General features: G+C 45.2%; 1 protein-coding gene across 1 annotated transcript in view; it reads left to right on the plus strand.

Moving 5' to 3' along the window:
- SNTB1 (syntrophin beta 1) overlaps positions 1–16197 on the plus strand; it is a 230213-nt gene that overhangs the window by 146571 nt on the left and 67445 nt on the right. The window lies entirely within an intron of this gene.

Below are 16197 nucleotides of genomic sequence, written 5' to 3' on the forward strand. Positions count from 1 at the left end.
GCCTTTGGCTCAGCTCATGATCTCAGGGTCCTGGGATTGAGCTCCACGTTGGGGTTCCAGGCCAACAGGGAGTGTGTTTCTCCTTACCCCTCTGCCTCTCCCTCTGTTTGTGTGCTCTGTCTCTGTCTCTGTCTCTCTCTCTCGAATGAATAAATAAAATCTTATAAATAAATAAGATCCTGCCTATACCACTCCTAAAATTTCCTCTATAGTACACAGGAGGAAAACTTTGTATTAATGTTATTCTTTCCTCTGAGATGGTCTGAGGACTGGAAGAATGGCTCCCACAAAATGGCGAGTCCTTGAGGCAATGGAGAGAGTTCAGTGGTCTCCAGGAGAGGAGAGTGAACATGGAAAAAAGTAGAGGCAATGGATTAATATAGCTTGTAGTGAAGGCATGCTAGAGATTGATCTAAAGGCAATCAGACACATGTGATACCTTGGGTGGCATCCAATTATGGAAGATCTTGAAAGCTGGACAGATGATTTGAATTTGATTTGGTGGACAAGAGGGAACCTTCATCTATAGTATCAGAGAGAAGGGACTCAGAGGTAATTGCTAGGGACTGAACATTCCTGTCCTCCCCAAATGCATATATTGAAGCAGTCATCCTCAGTGTGATGGTATTTGAGGGTCAGACCTTTGAGAGGTCATGAGGCTTGGATGAGGTCATGAGTGTAGAGTCCCCACGAAGGGTCTGGTCCCTTTCTTGGGGATGAAGAGACCAGACCACTCTCTCTCCACCATGTGGGATAGAGCAAGATGGTGGCCTTCCAAAGGCCAGGGAGAGGACCCTCACCAGAACCCTGTTCTTACACTTCCCGCCTCCAGAACTATGAGAAACAAGTGCTTGTTGTTTGAGTCACCCAGTCTGTGGTAGTCTGTGATAGCAGCCTGAACTGCGACAGTGACCTGAACCGACCTCTTCTTTGTACAGATGAGAAATCTGGGACCCAGAGAATGGTAAGTGTTTGATCTGAAGTCACACTCTAAATCAAGAAACAGGAATAATTAAAGAGTGGAAAATGTGATGATATCATTATTTCTCTAATTTTTAAAAGAATCCACTGCAGCTTATCCATTGCAGTTGATTTTAGTCTTTCCTTGAACTCTCGTAGCCGTTCTCTGGACTTCCTACAGTGTCAGGGTCAGCACTGGGCCAACTGCCCTTGGGCTGGGGCCATCTTTTTTCTTTCTCCTTCACTTCCTGGCCTTCTGAACTGTAACAGTAACAGTCCAGGCCCTGTGCTGCTTTCCCTGTGTACACACTCAGCTGTAGATGGGTCAAGTCTACCAGTGTGGTTGCTCCCTTGTTTTTCTTGATCTTAAACCTCTTACCTCCTTCCAAGCCGTATATCCAAAGGGCCTATCTATACCCAAAGGGCCTATCAATGCTGATCTCTACCTGGAATTGTAAAATATAATATGCCCCAAACACAGTCTTTCAGTCATTGTTCTTTCATGTTTTTGCAGTTATTATTACTGAGGTGTTTTCAGTGGTCCAGTTTCAAACAAGAGAAAAAGAAGCTAGGCTCTGATTCTTGCTACTTAGAAAAACGCTAACCAACAGGGACATGGCAGAATTGTTGGATTTCCTTTTGTGCTCAGTTCATCAGGTGTTGCCTTTGCTTTACTTTGTTTTCTTAGTTTGCAAACTGTTTCTTATCGGATTAAAAACACAGAAACAGCACAGGGAAACAACAACAAAAAATCCAGTTGGGAGCTCTGAGATGCAAATTCAGTTCTCAGCTTTCCTCATTTCCACTTCAGATTTTTAAAAATGGGAACATTTATATAGCTGTTCCTCCCCAGGGTGTTATTGGAGGAAGGGAAGTCGGTAATTAGTATTTATTGTGTGTCTAGTCTTGTCGCGGGCGATGTGTTTAAATAATTCCTATCTTATGAGGCAAGCCTTCAGGAGTAAATTCACTCCTCCAGCAAGTGGCAGGGACAATATGAACCCTTCTTTCCACTCCTCAAGTCCAGAATTTTCCACTAAGCTGAGCTCCTACAGGGACCCAGGGAACATGTGTCCGTCTACATGAAACCACCGGAATCCAAAATTAGAGCATTATCACATACCAAAAGCATTGTTTTCTCATAAAGAGACATATCAAAAGAACTCAAATATTTTATGTGTGTTTATGAAAATAAAGGGGATCTTCATCCATTCAGGCTGCTGAAACAGAGTACGGTAGATCAGGTAGCTTATAAACAGAAGTTTTTTTCCCACAGTTCCAGAGTCTGGAAGTCTGGGATCAGGACACTCACAGAACTGAATACTGGTAGAGCCCTCTTTCTGATTTACAGAGAGCCCTCTCACTGTTGCCTCACTGGGCAGAAAGAAAGGAATGGTAGCTCTCTTCTTCTTTTAAGGACGCTAATCCTATCATGGATTCCACCCTCCTAATCACCTCCCTTGAAGGCCCCACTGCAAATACCATCACATTAGGGCTTCAACCTATGAATTTGGAAGGGAGGGTATTCAGTCCATAGCAGGGGACATGCTCATATGAGGACAGTGCAGCCCTTCCTAAAATCTTTTTTCGCTCCTATCCACTTTCATCCTAATCTTGAACTACTTTCATTCCTTTCACGATCCTAAAAAAGGAAATCCAAGAGAAAGAGATTCTTCTCAGTTCTTCCTGTCACTCCTATCTGGCAGGTCTCAGTCTTTATTGTCCACACAGTGATCCTCTCTCTGCCTTTCTCCTCTTTCTTCCTGTTTTGTGCTATAGAAGTCCAATGAACAGGACCGACAAAGACTGAAATGGTCTTTGTTAGGACAGGTTAGGGGAAGACTAAAACACACACACACACACACACACACACACACACAGAGTGGGTCTTGCTTTGAGTGTTTCCAATATCTATGAATTCAGTTATGTTCCAAGTATATGTGCTACTGAAGCAAGCACTATGAATTTGGTTATCATGATTCAAATCGATGCACACAGTCTCTCAACAACACAGTTCATATTTCAGTTACTATGGTCTAATAACTGCGAGTAAGTTTATAAAGTACAGACTTTTTGCTGCCAGCTCCTCATTCAGAAAATCATTATGTGAACAGCCAATGTGTGTTTCCTGGTGACCAATCCCCTGATTCTCTCACAGTCGGTCAGTGACCGGTCACCACATGTGTGTTCATTCACACAGACTGCAAAGCGGGTCGTGGTGTTTCCTCCTTGTTTCCCGGTGATACATCTATGATGTTTGCTAAGAATGGATAATAGAAAGGGGAGCTGTCCAAAAAAGATGAAAGTACGGTCAAGTAGAAAGTGATCATTGTGGAAGTGAGCTTCTGATCAAACGGGAATAGAATTATGGAAGAACTGGTTGACCCTGGGAGTTTGGGGGCCAGTGCTGTTCCAGAGAATCTTGCTGTGCATGCAGAAGGCAGTGAAGAAAGGATGAAGATGCCCCAGAAGAAGTGAGAAGCTTCCCAGTGTGGTAGCGCTCCGAGACATTTCGCCTCGCTGAAAGTAGAAAGGATAAAATGTTGCCGGCTGATCCAGACTTAGAAAGGAGTAGGATGGCTTGTCAAGGCATGGAAAAGACGCTCACTGAGAACCTCACTTACGCGATGAGGAGAAGGCAACAAGCACTGTTCACACTGCTCTCAAGTTTTCGACAAAGGAAAAAAATACATGAATTCTCAGTCTTCCTTATGTCTTAAGGGATAGGTTACTAAGTAAATAGGTTTGACTACTTTTTTCATTTCCCTGTATATTTACAGTTGACAGAAAGACCATTTTTAATGTTTCAATAAAAAATTTTAAGTGTCTAGAGAACAATACTAATTTTTCCACGTGATGGAGAGCACTCGGTATGGTTTCAGCTCGCACAGTCATTTTTATTGGCCAGCACTGCTGTGCAAAGGCAGAACTGTCTCTCTCTCTCTCTCCACCTATCCATCTGGCCCTATACCTGTTCATCCATCCATGTCCTCCTCTATCTCTCTCTCATCCCTCTCTCCATCCATCCGGCTCTCTGTCTGTCCCTATCCATCTGCCTCTATCTACCCGTCTCCCATCTGTCAACATATGTTCCCTATATCTCACATCATTCCCGAGACCATCATTATTTTTCAGCTTCAACAATAACAATTTATTCATCCACCCAAATGCCACGCGAATATTACCAGTTTCATCCCGTGGCTGCACTGCCCAGCTCCCTTAGAGGAATCTCAAATGCAAATGTGAAATAGCCTTGGTCAGAGTGAAACAGGCTGCCGGTAATCAAGATCTTGAAAGTGTAATTAAGGGAACGATATTTCTGGAGCCTCTAAATATATCAGCTTCACCATCTGCCTAAAAATCACCTACGTAGGAATTTCCCACCACTTCCCAGAGTGAAAATAGTCTCTGACCTGAGGGAACTCCCATCAGATAAGTAGAAGTAGAACTACAGTCCAGGCTACCCCTGATTTGCCTCATCCCTAAATCAAGTCTGTTTGTTATGCTAGGAAACAGACTGTTAATGCAATTAAGTGCTAATGGGCCTGTTGTGCTGCTTTTAAAAGGCAAGTCATCCAGTTCCGGAGTGATTCACCTCTGAGATGGATCAAGACTGGGGAAAACCAGCAACAGCCTGGTTATCTTCCTGTTGGTCTTTCACTACAAGTCTTAAAAGCCACCGCACACATGTGAATGCAGATTGCGCCCATCTGCATTCTCTGAGAAATGGGGGATCTAAAATGGGGGTGGCTAGGTGGGCGGAGAAGCAGCTCTAATGGAAAGATGGAAATATGCCCACTTTGCTGCGTGACTTCACAGCACAATTTGGTAATGGGAGGCCTTGTGGGGCTGATTCCCACCAATTCATATGAGCCCTTCTTGATCTATTGGGAGACATGTGTAGACCTCAAGATGGAAAGCTCTGTGCCTGGCTGTATGGCCAGCACACTCTGCTCAACTCTATCTTATTGGTCATCACCTATCACTGTGCCTTTATGAAATAGATCTCTTCCAGAAAACCTTCCTCTCTTCAGTAAAGAAAAAAAGATTTTCCTATTGATTTCCATTACTTGATTCTTCTGATCACCTTCTATTCACCCCCTTGGTGAGGGAGAGAGCTCCACCTTGAACAGCAGGAGACGGCAGATCCCATGACCGCAAACACTGGACAGAGGAGCCTGGTGGCAGCTCATTACTGACATTTACTGAGAGCCTGGGGACAATGCTGCAAGCTTTGCAGGACCCCGTAGGGTTACTAGGGGGCAGGGGAAACAGCAGGGACTGTGAGACAGGCTTTGTAGTAACTAGAGAGCGAGATGCTCTCTGGATCCAATGGGAGTATGGAATTGGCTTGTTTGAATCATTTTGCGGGCTGTCAGAGAAGTAAAACCCATTAGGGTTAGGACTGGGGGAGTGCAGCGAACGGAGGTTGGGAGGCATATCCAATGAGAACAGGAGCCCTGGGAGGCTCCAAGAGATCAAGACAGCACATACGGCATGTTCAGTGTCTTAGGATTCTTTAGAAGCCAAGTTGGAGCTGGAGATTCTAGAGGAGGGACTTACAGAGAGGGCACTCAGGAGAAATCTGTAAGGCAATGGTTAAATCGAGAGAGGTTGGGGAGGAAGCTAAGAAAATGTGCTATCAGCTAGAGTCTAGCCTCATCCCAGTCCCACAGGGGGCTCTGGAACAGGATGGGCAGCCCAGACTACCCACCCCCACCTTACACAGAAGAGTTGGGATTTTATGTCCCCATATGAGTCAGCCACTGGCTGTAGGCTACTTTGCAGGTAAAGAGAGGCCACTCCTGTGGGCCAGGGCAGGCCTCGAGAGGAAGAGAAGGCTTCTACTGTGGGCAGTCATTATTCACATACCATGAAGTCTGAGGGCTCTAACCTAGAGAAGGGAATTTTGGCAGAGGACCAAGTGATACCTACTGTAATCCCTGGTGTGTTCATGCAGGGAAAAAACATTCCAGCCCACATACATAAGATCTTCAGGGGGCAAAGAGATAGTGATAGCCAGTTCTGGGACACGCAGGGGGCTCTAGCCACCACCTAGAAGTTTCCTTTTCTTTACAACTACAGTCAAATCCTAGTAACTCACCCTGGCATTTACTCATGACTTTATCCCCCACACCCTGGAAGAATTACTTTCTAATGCTTTGAAATTCCCAGTGTCATTTTCAGAGTCCCTCCACAGCCTTACATTTTTGGCATGGGCTTTTTATTAGTTCTGATAGGACTAGGTTGCAATATTACAAATACAATGCAAATAACCACGTTTCATTTTTCAGCCTGAAACTCTTTCAAGTTGGTATTTTCAGGTTTTGTAAGCTGAATCAGAGTGATTAAATTTGAAGTCCTTTATTGATTTTAGGTAGAATTAGGAACAGGCGTGCAGATGTATCTAGAGTTCTAGAATCTGATTTACGAACACCCATATTATCATAGGGCCTGAGTCAAAATGAAAATGAGGGTCTTTACGGAGCTTCAGAGGGCAAGAAGGATTCTCAGAATTACTCTTACCCTTTTCCTTTTCATAAGGATTCAGGGAGAGATCCTAAACTACTTGATCTGTCTTGGTCATGCAAGTACAATCTGGCAGAGAGAAGAGGCAATTTCTTATTGAGGCTTGTTGCTCCAGAGCCCAGACCGTGTGTGGCGTGAGATGCGTGAGTCAGTGGACTAGCGTGAGTAGCCAGAAATGTATTCCCTGTTGGCAGCAGACCCTGCGATAGAGTCCTCTGAGAAAAAATACAGTCTCACTTTGCCTGTTCAACATGGCTTTGTTGGAAGAGGAGAGGAGCAACCCCAGGCACCTGACCCTCATTTCTGTGTTTTGAAAAATCATCTTTCCACACGAGGATTCTTGGACCATAAACTCGGTATGACTTAGGGCTTCCTTTATTTGAAAATGTCAAGCTTCTCAATTTTGAGGGAGATGCAGGAGTGACGAGTGGTGGTCTTTGAGTGCCTTTAATGTTTTATGAACTTACCATCCTTCCTAATGAGAGCACTAGATTTAAAATCAGAAAAGGGGGCGCCTGGGTGGCTCCATCATTCAGTGTCTGCCTTCGGCTCAGGTCGTGATCCCCGGGGTCCTGGGATCGAGCCCTGCATCAGGCTCCCTGCTCAGTGGGGAGTCTGCTTCTGCCTCTCCCACTTGCCCTGCTTGTGTCAAGTAGATAAATAAAATATTTTTTAAAAATAAAAATAAAAACGGAAAGGAGGGCTCTGGACTTAGGCGGCTCTGGGCTCTCTTGCCCCCAGTAAATAGCACAATTCAGGTACATGATTTACTTATTCCATGGGTTCTAAGAATCAGAACTTTAGAGCTATAGGAGGGACAGAAATTCAGGAGGGACAGAAAAAAAAAAAATAACAATATGAATTGGCAGTGTCATGTCACTTGACCGTAACCATGTAGCTAGTTTACGCGAAGTGTGAGACTAAAGTTCGTGTGAGACTAAAGTTTGTGTATCTCAGACTCTCAGCCCAGGGCGTGATTGGCTCCACCCAGGACACCCCACCATCCACGTGAAGTGTCCTAAGAACGGTTCAGAATTATGCAAATATAAAATCCTTTTACTGCTCTTTTGCCTTTGGGTTCGTGGGGGCCTGCTGGTCTGGAACTTGGGTGAGATGAGAGGTCGGGATAGAGATTGGGAGGACCTTGTAGAAAAGATCAGAGGGTTGAAGAGATCTCTGGGAAAATAGAGAAGGAAAGAGTAAAACGTTGGGGAGTCCCAGGAAGAGGAGATAGAGGAGTGTAGGTTTCTGGTAATGATGGCCCATGGGCCAAGGCCTCTCTCTCCCTAATTAGTGTGGACACCTTCCTCTTGTCCTGAAAGACTTCTAGAGTAGCACCAGCGATGCTTCCTACTGCACTTGTCTACGAGACTTTGTTTTGGCTTACGAAACAGGTCTGTGTAGTTCATCTACCTCTCCAGTCTCCCTCTCCTACCCCCCAGCCTCCCCATTCGTCTCTTCTTCTTTGCTCCACGTACAGAGGGACTAAATCTTGTGGGAACCCTACCCTGGTTTCCTCTCAGATGCAGCATCCCTAGACTCCCTTTTCCCTGGTTAGCTGTCTACCTTAGGGCTGCTTTCTGCTCCTTAGAAGTAATGGGTTTGAAAGGGAGAAATGCAAATGAACCTGATCTATATCAGAGGCAATGGGGAAAAAACTGTGTCAGGGGACTCGATCCGTGAAGACGGAGCATGAAGGCCTGTCTGCATTTCACAAAAACTTCAGATGAACATTCTGTTTTGTGCACGCAGATCTCCCAACACAGACACACAGCACAAAGACAGCCCGAAGTCAGTAGCATCAGCGCTCAGAACACATAAAGTGTCCTTGGGGTGTGTGTGTGTGTGTGTGTGTGTGTGCGCGCGCGCGCGCACAGTGGGCACTGTAATTGTCTCTGGCTTAGCGGTTGAATTCAGGAACCAAGCATTTTGGCTAAGGTGAATTTAGGGCCTTGAAATGAGGTTGGAGTCAAATGAATCGAGTAAGAACTGACTGAGTGAATGTGTAGGAGGGGTTAGTGATGAAGCAGGATCTCGAAGAGGAGAGCAGGGCTTTGGACCGGGACCTACCTGCATTTTAATCCCTGCTTTGTTACTTACTGGTTGAATGACTTCAGACAAGTTTTGTTTGTTTTGTTTTTTAAGTCTCTGATCCTTTGTGTCTATAAAAAAGACATTAATACAGGGGCACCTGGTGGCTCAGTGGGTTAAGCTGCTGCCTTCCGCTCAAGTCATGATCCCAGGGTCCTGGGATCGAGCCCCGCATCAGGCTCTCTGCTCCGTGGGGAGCCTGCTTCCTCCTCTCTCTCTGCCTGCCTCTCTGCCTACTTGTGATCTCTGTCAAATAAATAAATAAAATTTTTTTAAAAAAAAGATTTTATTTATTTATTTGAGAGAGAGTCAGTGAGAGAGAGCATGAGAGGAGAGAAGGTCAGAGGGAGAAGCAGACTCTCTTTGAACTGGGAGCCTGATGCGGGACTCGATCCCAGGATTTTGGGATCATGACCTGAGCGGAAGGCACTTGCTTCACCAACTGAGCAACCCAGGCACCCAGTGTGTGTGTGTGTCTTTAATGACGTCACGTATGAAGAGAACAGCAGAGCCAGATAGACAGGTCTGTGGCGGGAAGTCAGCCTGCACCTTTAGAACTGGTCCCTAGCAAAATTACAAATGACTGCAAGCCAGCGGCATTTGGGGTCACGCACGGTAACAACTGTATTAAATGCGTGAAGGCCAAAGATCTGCTGTCTGTGGTGGACTGAAACCTGAATAAAAATATATACCCAACAATAATGCTGCCAAAATTAGGAAAGGAGAAAGAACAGTATAAATTGTGTTTTCTAGGAGAAGCTTGGTGGCAAAAACCAGACTTGAGTTGGTCCTCAAAAAGTGAAAAGATTTGTACTTAGCCTACTTTTAAATTTCACCGAGAAAGTCCGTAAATAAAGGAGCTTATTACATGATGCCTGGGAAAGAGGTCATAAGTCATAAGTACAATTGATTGATTGTGAATCTGTCTCAGTTTCCCTGTAAACACAATATGAAATTCATATATATGTGTAATTTTAACTAAGACCCTATTTATTAAACTTATAGAGGTAATTCCATATTTAACCAACTATAAATTATAAAAACACCTTTCTAAGCTTTATATAAACTCAATTAAATAAAGCAATAAATAATAAGTATTATAAAGTTTAAATAACTAAACGTGTAAAAATGAATTTCAAGCAAAAGCATACGAAAAGTTATTCATAATCCCTGTGTTTTCTTTTCCCTAGAAGAGATCAGAAGTTGAAGGAACAAGTATTTGTTCAAAGTTTAGGTTCTAATACATAAAGTTGTATTTTGTTGTTTTCTCCATTTTATATTTAAGCTTTTTTTTTTTTTTTTTTTTGAGAGAGAGAGTGCGTGTGGTGAGGGCGTGGGGAAAGCACAGAGGGAGAGGGAGAGAATCTTAAGCAGACTCTGCACCCAGCTCAGAGCCTGACGTGGGGCTCCATCTGCTGACCCTGAGATCGCAACCTGAGCTAAAATCAAAAGTCAGACACTTAACCGACTGAGCCACCCAGATGTCCCTGTATTTAAACTTTCCTGGTAGCAAAAGAGAGCCTTAAAAATAATTGCTAGTTATTCAGGTCGCTAGAAACCTCACCCTGTACCCTTATATTATTTTGAGAAAGCAGACCTTACAATCGTAGAAGCCCAACTTTTTATTTTTTTTTTAAAGGTTTTACTTACTTGAGAGAGGGTGTACTAGCGGAGTGGGAGTGGTAGGGTTGGAGGAGGGTGTAGGAGCAGAGGGAGAAGGAGAAGCAGACTCTCCGCTGAGCAAGGAGCCAGACTCAGGGCTGGATCCTAGGACCCTGGGATCAGGACCAGAGCCAAAAGCAGACGTTTAACCGACCAGGCTACCCAGGTGCCCCTAGAAGCCATCTTCTCCTGGAATTTGGTTTTCTACTCCTGGACCCTCTGCCATATAGTTTTCCCTCCATTTTAAGCTTAACAGCTTTAACTGGAATAACTGAATTGAAAGATAATTTTGTCTAAAATCCAGTAGCTCCAAATCCAGAGTGGAACTGTGTAAACACAGATTTTACATCATCTTTTAGAGGTTGAACATCTTTTTGATTATAAATAATTTAGTGATTGTTAAAATCAAATGCATGATTCATTATTTGCTCATTCATTCGATAAACATTGTTTTCGTACCTGTAATTCATTCATTTAGTAAATGACTGTGGAGCACACACAATATGCGAGCAGGTTCAAGTTCTGGGAATAGAACAGAGAGCAAGTGGGCCAAGTTCTCACTGCACTGGAGCGTGCATTTCGGCAGACGAGATAGAGGATACACGAAAAACAATCCAGATGCAAGTGCTATGAGGGGAATGAGGAATGTGAAGTTAAGGGACTAGGTGAGTTATTCTAGATAACTGTTTATAAAGGGCAAGATACCAAGATGTTCTCTGACTCCCAGACAAATGAGAACAATAGATGTGGAAACTAAGAATTTTAAATATACCTGCTCTAAATTTCTGTGTTGAATCTGCAAGGGCTCGTAGGAAGGAATCTGCTAATGGTGCCTAGGAGCATAAGAACGGTATGAAGTGGAATCTTAACGATGGGGAAAAGAAAGACTTTCTTGGTAGCAGGAATTGCGTGTGCAAAAGGCGCATAATGCATGGCCTCATTTCAGAATGGCCATTAATCTTGGGTGGCTGGAACGCGGAATATATATATTTGGGTGATGCTGCCTTTCTTAGCAACACCCTTAGGCAGTTGTACCTTCACTCCTGTGCTGGTACAGGAGTATTGCATTTTTAGAATTCTTCTTTGGAATTGCCTTCCAAGACTATTTCTTAGTAATGTAAGAAAATCTACTCTACGGTCACGTGGGCATCCCTCCTGGTCTGAACGTGTTCTGTTTTTCACTTTCACCCTGCTTGGCTCAGCTCAGCACCCTCCATTCCTGTAGACAGTGGTTCCCGCCTCTCAGACCCAGGTGCCTGAAGGTGAGTCTTGCCAAGAACCTTGGAATATAGTTGGGCAATGGTGTGGTGCCAACTGAGGCCAACCACGAGGGACACCACACCCAAAATGCGTGATGAAACCGAATGGCATAAATTCTTAAGGAAAATAATTCAGCAACATTTGTGAGTGCCTACCACTGGGCCGGGTGCTCTGTTCTGCTTTGCTCCTAGTTCTAGTGAGCTTTACTTACCAATTCCGTCTTCACCCCATAATGCAAATCCGCAAGCTCATGACTCTCCTTCTTTTAAAAAGTTAGAGAACTGTAGCATATTGCTTCTTATGAGATACAGCCTAGGGCCTTGTGTATTGGTCCCAAATCCATTTAGAAGTGAGCACTTCAGTGACTCTCCCACACCAATGTTCTTCCTTGGTAACTCAGAACTGCAGAAGTTATAATAAACAGTTGTGTTGATCTGTTTGGGCTGCTCTCTATAATAAATACCATACCATAGACTCGGAAGCTTATAAATAACAGAAATGTATGTCTCACAGTTCTGGAGGCTGGAAGCCCAAGTTCCGGGTGGCAGCAGGGGCAGATAAGGGCTGTCTTCTAGACTGTCGACTTTTTGTTGTGTCCTAACAGGGGGAGGAGCCCCAGGGATAAAGGACCTCTGTCGAGTCTCTTGCATAAGGGCACTAATTCCATTCACGTGGGTTCCACCTTTGGGACTTTATCACCTCCCAGAGCCCACCCCCGCCTCCTAATACTGTCACCTTGGGCATTAGCTTTTCAACATATGAATTTGGGGGAGACGTAAACATTGAGACCATAGCAACAATGAGATATTTGCCTTAGGGCTTTCTGAAGTGATTTCATGTCTATTTCCCTTAGTGCTCCTGAGAACGCCCTGATTCTGTGGCCCATGACTCCCAGAGCACGCGTGAGCCCATGCCTGTGTGCAGGTGTGCCCAGGTTAGAGACGTGAGCCTCATTCCTCCTTTGCTCTCGTGCAGAAGCCACATTCCCTTTCAGGAAGGACACAGACACCATCCGAGATGTTGTGCCTGCCTCGCGGTTGTCATGGTGCAAAGTGCTTATTGGAATTCTGCCAAGATAGGTGTGATCCTGGAGAACAGAAGCTTCTCTTTGAATCGTGCTGACAAGAAGGCTGATTCTCCGTGTTGGAGTGATTAGTTTGACCTTTCGTTTTTAAGTGGTTTTATGAAAATGTGAGCCCTGCGTGCTCTGTAATTTTAAACATGGAGTTTTTTTTTTCCGTTTGTTTGTTTCTTCTTTTTCAAACCAGGCCTACGAAACTCAAGCTAATCTTAAACACCCATGTGGGTCGGGTAACCATCTCCCAAATCACCAGCTTCTGGTGGTGTCTACTCGTTTTGCCAGCCTTAACAAAAAGGGAAACTGTTAGTAAAAGCACGAGAGTCCTACCCAAAATGACCTAGCAAATCATTGCTTAGAAACACGACAGGCATGGAGATCTGAGGAAGCCCTTCTTTCCTAATAGAATTTTACCGCTCCTACTAAAATTTTTTGTCCTCCAGAAGGGGTGATAAGAAGCGTGAGAGCAGGATTTATGTGCCAAATGAGGCATGGGCAGGGGGTGATTTGGGAGGCCTCACTCTGGGGAGAACAGTTAGTTTTTCCTTTAAGATTTATTTATTTAAGAGAGAGAGAGAGTGCATGTGTTTTCTTGTGCAAGTTAGCTGGGGGAGGGTCATCGGGAGAGAGAGAATTCTGAAGCAGACTTCCTGCTGAGCAGGGATTGGGGAGCTGGATGCAGGGCTCAATTCCAGGACCCCAAGATCATGACCTGAGCCAAAAGTAAGAGTCCACTGTTTCACTGAGCCGCCCAGGTGCCCCAGAACGGTTAGTTTTTTATTTGACAGAGATCACAAGTAGGCAGAGAGGCAGACAGAGAAAGAGGAGGCAGCAGGCTCCCTGCTGAGCAGAGAGCCTGTTGCAAGGCTCGATCCCAGGACCCTGAGATCATGACCTGAGCCAAAGACAGAGGCTTTAACCCACTGAGCCACCCAGGCACCCCAAGTTTTTTAAAGAGCTATTTATTACTGTCTCCTTAGTAAGAGCTTAAGGAAGAAATTGGTAGGAAGCAAAAAAGAACAGACAGAAGAAAAGAAAGGAAGGGGGAAATAAACAGGAAAAACACATGCCATTATCATTTTACCTCCATTGGATTTAAACCAGTTTACATCAGTTAAAGGATAGAAATAACATTTGATGTAAGAGACGTGCTATAAATCTTTTCACCCTGACCTTGGGGCTGCTTACTTGGATCCCTGATGAATGGTGTTTGATTCCTGGAAATATGATAATGCCACTTGTTTTCTTATTTTGGGTGATAAACCCAGCACATTCCTCATGTGAGCAGAAAGGCACATCGATAACCACGAAGGCCCATGGGTCCTGCGGAGGGATTTTCCCTCCCTTCAATATGTAATGCCCCACGTTTGCCTTTTGCCCCCATGGCTGCTCTGAGCCCAGAATACTCAGCGCGTGCTCTAGAACCAGGGCCAACCCGCTGACTTCTGCGTCTGATGAGGCCTCAGTTGAGGCCTGACCCAAGTTCCAACATATTGTTGGAGCGGTCGTGTTGATTCTTGGCTCCGATGCTAATGGGCAGCTCCTGAGTTGCACGACGTCCAAAGGAACCCGGGCTCTGGCAACGCTTACACCAGACGCGCGATGAGATGCGCTTGGGAGGAGGGCAGCGAGACACCCCGTGCAGGGGCATCGTAAGAGACGTGAGCAGTGAGAACAGCGACATTGCCCAATCATCGTAGCTTAGGGGAGGCCGTAAGCAATCAGGAGGTGGAAAAAAACATGCTGTCTTCTAGCTCCTCTTAAATTTAAAAAAAAAAAAAATCCCCCCACATCAGAGAGGTGCTTTATGAGCTGTGAAATGGGGAGGAAAGTTGAAATGTTTAAAGAGTCAGGTAATAGCTTTTATTATCAAAGGGAAGCTGACTTCCAGCCCTGCTGGTAAGTCACGGTAGATTTCAGAGCCTCGGGCATGGCCATGTGGCACTGACCACAAGGACACTGGTGATATTTCAAGGCAATGCTCTGCTGTCCCTGCTGTCCAGCCCCCCTCCCCCCGGAGGTGGCAGGCCAGAGTCAGGGCACAAGAGGGCATGGTACTCTGGTCTGGGAAGCAGTTTTTCAAAAGGCATCTGCACACAAACATTTCTACCGGCACATTCCGTGAGACCTAATCCTGTGTCAGAAGGGAGCTGTGCCTCTCTCATTGCCGGCAGAGTTCCTGGCACGGTGACTGCCTCCTAGCTCAAGACAGATCTCTTGGACTCACTAAGGAGCTATGAAAACGGACTGTAAGAGCCTTGCTACTAAAGATAGCTATTTGACTTCGGGTGAGGTACTACTGCTCTTAAGTTTGTTCCAGATGACTCATTTCACAGATGAGAAAACTGAGGCAAGGAAAAGGTAAAGGGCTTTGCACTCTTACTGCTCAGCTTCCCTTAGGCGCTAAGGTTCTATGGGAAAGAAGTGTGTCTGCATGTGCCCCGGGAGAGCAGTGGACCCCGAGCCCAGGGGCCCACGTCTGACACTCGCACTGCATTTGTGAGCTCTTTCTTCTTAGATGAACTCTTGCTAGTCTCTCTGAGCTTCTGCATCCACCCCTAGAAATGGCGATGGTAGTAATCCATGCGAAGGCACTTTGTAAACTGCAGAGCCCCATGTAAATGTAAGTGGTGATTGATTTTCCAAGGCACCATTCTCCAAACTCTGTCATTACAGTTGTTTTTCTTTCTCCTTTTGTTTTGGTCTTTGTTTGAAGGGGTCACCTAAGAGTAACGGAAGGAGTGGACTCCATGACCAAATGACTTTAAAGTGAGGGTACTTGGGTGGCTCAGTCAGTGGAGCTTCTGACCCTTGGTTTCGGCTCCGGTCATGACGTTGTGGTAGCAGATTCTCTCTCCCTTGCCCTCTGCTCCCCCCAACCCATGCACATTCTCTCTCTCTCAAATAAATAAATAACTAAATCTTTTAAAAAATTACCTTGAAGCAAATGCTGTATTTTGCCATTAACATTTTGCTTATATTAAAGGCTCTGAGAAGTCCTGATATAAAGAAGCCCATTTGAATGTGTTTTTATTTTGTTTTAAGGATTTAACTATTTATATATTTGAGAGAGAGAGAGAGAGAGGGAGCCTGTGAGCCAGGTGGTGGGGCAGGGAGGGGTGGGTAGGACGTAGGGCAGGGGGAGGGACAGAGAGACTTTAGCAGACTCTGTGCTGAGCACGGAACCTGACATGGGGCTCGATCTCATGACCCTGAGATCATGACCTGAGCTGAAACCAAGAGTCAGCCACTGAACCAGCTGAGCCACCTGGGTGCGTCCATTTGAATGTGTCGAATACCATGACTTATCTCAATCTCAACCATTATAATTTTCCATCTTTACTCAGGGAGAGACAGATGAGAAGAATGTCACGTACCTATTTTGTGTGACTGTTGATAACTGTTAAATTCATTCATTCACCATCGCTGATTGAGTGTCTGGTGGGCAAGCAGCAGACTACAGTGTTTCTCTGTCGGCCCTGCCCAGAGAGGGAGTGGTGCTAGTGAAATTGCATCTGGGTCCTGCCCCAGACCTCCTGAATCAGAATAACTCCAGGGTCGGAGCCTGGGAATATGCATTTTCCACCAGTCCCTGGCGACCCTCACCTGCGCTGAGG

This window comes from Neovison vison, chromosome 4 (assembly GCF_020171115.1).
Source record: "Neovison vison isolate M4711 chromosome 4, ASM_NN_V1, whole genome shotgun sequence".
Classification (NCBI taxonomy): Eukaryota; Metazoa; Chordata; class Mammalia; order Carnivora; family Mustelidae; genus Neogale; species Neogale vison.